The sequence below is a fragment of the Eptesicus fuscus genome, chromosome 4, assembly GCF_027574615.1.
Source record: "Eptesicus fuscus isolate TK198812 chromosome 4, DD_ASM_mEF_20220401, whole genome shotgun sequence".
In the NCBI taxonomy this organism is placed as follows: Eukaryota; Metazoa; Chordata; class Mammalia; order Chiroptera; family Vespertilionidae; genus Eptesicus; species Eptesicus fuscus.
This window is the reverse complement of record NC_072476.1, coordinates 83,948,838-83,953,302: the sequence shown is the minus strand read 5'-3', so window position 1 is coordinate 83,953,302 and position 4,465 is coordinate 83,948,838. Positions and strand designations below refer to the sequence as shown.

The window sequence follows — 4,465 nt, the reverse complement described above, 5'->3', positions numbered from 1 at the left end:
CTTCGGCCTCGTCTAGAACAACAGGGCATCGCGTGAGCTCCGTCAGCTCGTAGGATAGGCTGTGGGGTGGCCGCTGCGGCCTGAGGGAGTCCAGGTCTGTGTCTTTGCTTTACACTGAAGCTCTCAGTGGAGGCGTGTCCCAGGACACCCGGCAGCAGGACTGACAGTGGGATGGGCCGCAGGTGCCCTAAGAGAAGAACCTCATCTGCATGGCTGAGCCGCAGGCCCTGCCAGGAGCAGATTCAGCCTTGTTGAGCCATGGCAAGTGCATTGCAGGTGTTGTCACAAGGATGCCATTCTCTCATGTCCATTTTACAGGGGAGTGATCTGGGCTTAAGGAGCCACGAAACTTGACAGGAGCCACACCCAGTTCTGCTATCAAACGTCAGCTCTTTACTAATGGAGACCACCTTCCATAAGACGCAAGCCTGCAGTGCACAGAGGGACTCCTGGGACCCCTGAAACGGGGGGCGGGGGTGTCATATTGCCACCAGCCTGCAGCAGTCTGGCCCTCCAGGGTGCACTTTCTTGCGGTGTACGCTCCGCTGACGTGGTATTGCTCCGAGGGGGTCCACTTTCCTCAGTACCCCGCGGAAAAGACTGAGTTGCCTCCTGTGAGCAATATGCCATTTTCTGTACTTATTTAACCTCCAGCAACCATTTTCAGAACTCGATCCCTATAAATATTTTTTTTCAAAGGCCCCTTTTCAGTCTCAAGGAGCAGGAAGCAATATTCTTTTAAAAACCAATTAGCCACACATTTTTGCTCATTAAATAAATATTTTTACTTTGGACCCAATTGATTTTTTCAGATACGTGGAACAATGGACTGAGTCACCTGTTTGCAGGTCTGCAGCCCCTTTCTTCCCCGGCCTTTGAAGTCCATGGGAGGCGGCCACACCTGGCACACGGTGGGACCCGTTCCTATCCCACAGACACATGCCTGGGTTCTCACCAACTTCACGGGTGTTTAGATATTGGCATTTAATCTGCTAACATATCCTTCTTCTTGGAACCCCATGACATGCCCTGCAGGGGAAAATGCCAAAGGGATAAAGGGATGGAAACATCTGGAAAAGAGTGCCAGGAAGTCTGCCCCCAGGAGCTCCTCACACAACCACCACTCTTGCCAGCTCCTCCCAGCAATGTCAGCCCGGGGTCTTCACCCTGCCTTGTTTATGAAGCCCTGACTTGCCTTGTTTCCTGACATCTCTTTCTCTATTTCATGGCTGCCGGTACCAATGGAAGGCAGGTGAGAGAGGCCAAGACTCGTTCAGTTCTGTAAAAGAAGCCTTCGGCACAGGTTTATTCATTCAGCACATGTGGGCTGAGTGCTTACCCATTCCAGGTCCTGCTTTAGGTGCTGGGTGTAGAGTGGACCTTCGTTTACAGTGAGGGCGGCAGGAGTGTGGGCATCGGTAAGTGATGCAGCACGCCCGAAGGTGAGAAGTGCCGTGGAAACAGTGAAGAGGGGACAGGGCTAGGGGGCAGCACTGGGCAGGTTCCGAGTTCCATCGTCAGGAAAGGCCTCATCAGGGAGACGCTGTTTGAGTAGATACCTGATGGAGCTGAGGCATTGCTGTCTACACCAGGGATCTGGGGAAAGAGCAGGAGAGGTCCTGACACAGGTGCTCAGAGTCAGGGGCTGGTGACCATGGCCAGCCACAAGGGTGGGTGAATGGGACATGCAGTCCTGCCCACACTAGTGCTGGCCTGCACTGATTGGCGTCAGCACCTCTTGAAGCCAAAATGCCAAATAAGTGTTTGTTTCTATGCCTTCCAGCATTTTCTTCTTGCCTGTGGTTATTTTTCTGCTGATCTCCACTAAATCCACGTCCCACTAATCTTATAGTGCCTTTGTTCTTTCTCTATTTTGTACAGATCAACAGGATACCAAACCAATGAAAGGTCTTACAGGAATGTATTTAATTTAGTTTAAATAAATGTCATATCAGTTACTTAGATAGTCAAATAGTTCATTTAATACTCTTGAACAAAAATAGCCATAGGGATAAATAAATAAAGATTTAGAGTAGAAAGCCAAAGAAGAAGAATCAACAAATAATTGATATATGTAAACAGATATCTTTCAATTTTTAGTAGTCCTCAGTTTTTGTTGTTTGCACATTCATAAATTGATTATTTTGGTGATATTAATAGAATTCATTTAAGTGGTTTATTTTCTAATTCTTGAAGTGAGCTTAGAACTGGCTTATGAACTAATTTCTAACCTACACTAAGGGGTATGTGTCATTAAATTCATGTAGCACATCAGAAAGATACATTAGACCCTCCTTGCAAAAAAAAGAAAAAGAAAAAAAAAGAAAGATACACTAGAAAACATATGAAAACCATAACTTAATATTTTGAAAGGGGCTAAAAACACACAAAATGATCGAAGCTATGAAAGAACAACATAGTGATTTAGAATTAGAACAACTTACCTCAAAAAAGTGATTTAAAAGTGACACAAATGATCTGGAAAAAAATAGAATTAGAACAACTTAAAAGTGAAGTGGTTGGAGAAAGTAAATATTTGAAAAGGCAAATGACTAAACTCAGGAAAGAATTTAAAATATTTTTATAACTTAGAGAAGACTAAACTAGAAGGAACACACCAATGAAAAAGCACAATGAATATTGCCTTAATATTTCTATTTAAAAGAAGTGAAGGCTATGTTTCAAAGTAAACAATGCAGGACGAGGAGGAAAGGACTCTAGAGGTAGTGGTCCAGAGATGGGCAAAGAAGCCCATGCATAAAGGAGACCCTGAGGAAGAGAGCAAAGCACAGACCAATAGTGTAAGTGTAATTCAAGGAAACGTTCTTGGAAGAAGAAAAACCTCTTGAAAATATATATGAAAGCAAGTGCATCGCCCAGCCGGCGTGGCTCAGTGGTTAAACGTCAACCTATGAACCAGAGGTCATAGTTTGATTCCCGGTCAGGGCACGTGCCTGGGTTGCCAGCTCCATCCCCAATGTGGGGGCTGCAGGAGGCAGCCAATCAACGATTCTCTCTCATCATTGATGTTTCTCTCTCCCTCTCTCTCCCTTTCCCTTCCTCTGTGAAATAAATAAAAATATATTTAAAAAAAGAAAAAAGCTAGTGCATCAAGTCTTGGAAAACCAACACAATGCAACACGACTGGCACCAGGCATTTATTAACAAAGTAAGTGGGCTTTACAGAAAAAGAGAGCTTATTTGGTCAAGAGACAAAAAGACCAGCTCACTCATAAAGGAAAGAAAATCAGAGTCATCTTTTTGGAAGGAGTGACATATTCCAGATAAAGAGAATATAGGCCAGGGACTTACATTCAGCCAAACTGACCCCAGAGTGTTGACAGAATTGCTACAGACACATACAGTGAATGTTCTCGAGAGCCTGGCTGAGGGTCCACCTCACAGTGGTCAGCAGTGATTCCCTAAGGGCGACATGGGAAAGAATTTAGGCTCTGTGGGCCAAGAGGCAAACTAAAGGGACTATGCAGGGCCTTCCAGAACCATTTAAAATGTAACCACTTAGAATGTAAAGACCATTCTTCCTTGGACAGGGCTTGGCTTTGCCATGAGTCAGGCTGTGCTGACTTTGCATATGAGAACTAGGCTGAGACAACTGAAGTGATAGGGGAGCTAGGAATTAAGATCTAGAATTTGGTATCTGGTTTTGGATTCAATATTCTACATGCAGAACCTGGAATCCAGAATCTGAACACTGAGTAGTTCATAATGTTCCCTTAGGATTCCCTTAGTGTCTGTGGGGACATGATGATATCTCCTCTTTCATTACAGATATTGGTCATTTATATCTTCTATCTCTCTTTCTTTGATAAGTCTGGTTAAAGGTTTATCAATTTTATTGATCTTTTCAAAGACCCAGCTTTTAGTTTCATTGATTTTTTTCTTTATTGTCTTTCTGTTTTTAATTTCATTGATTTCTCTTATCTTTATTATTTCTTTCCTTCTGCTTACCTTCAGTTTAATTTGCTCTCCCTTTTCCAATTTCTTAAGGTGAAAGTTTTTATTGTTGATTTTTATTTTTTTTTGTTTTAAATACAAGTATTTCTTTATTCTTTCTAATTAGTTCCTACTATAAATGATCAATTCTAAAAAAAATAAAAATAATAAGTGGTCAATTCTATAAATTTTTCTATAAACATTGTTTAGTTTTGATATAGTATATTTTTATTTTCATTCAGTTAAAATAATTTCCAATTTTCTGAGACATCCTCCTAAATACCTGGATTACCTGGAGTGTACTGTTTAATTTCCACATATTTCCACATATTGGGAATGGAAAAAGGTATACCAGACTGTAGACCAAAAAGGGGTCACATACTAAACCGGACAAGCTCTGGGCCGGGAAGGGGGTGTCACATGGCAGGCCTTACAAACTTAGGGACTGAAAGTAACCACATAGGATGGTCTGAACATAAACATTCATTTACCTTAAGTGAGTCTATCGTCT

At 42.5% G+C, this 4,465-nt stretch overlaps 1 long non-coding RNA gene across 1 annotated transcript; it reads right to left on the bottom strand.

Moving 5' to 3' along the window:
• Positions 1 to 1,201: 1,201 nt before the first annotated feature.
• LOC114230096 (uncharacterized) lies at positions 1,202 to 3,613 on the bottom strand. Its single transcript, XR_003615943.2, has 3 exons — positions 3,313 to 3,613; positions 2,445 to 2,478; positions 1,202 to 1,596 (listed from the first exon to the last, which is right to left on the bottom strand). It is a non-coding gene; the product is annotated as an uncharacterized LOC114230096 (long non-coding RNA).
• Between the last annotated feature and the right edge of the window lie 852 nt (positions 3,614 to 4,465).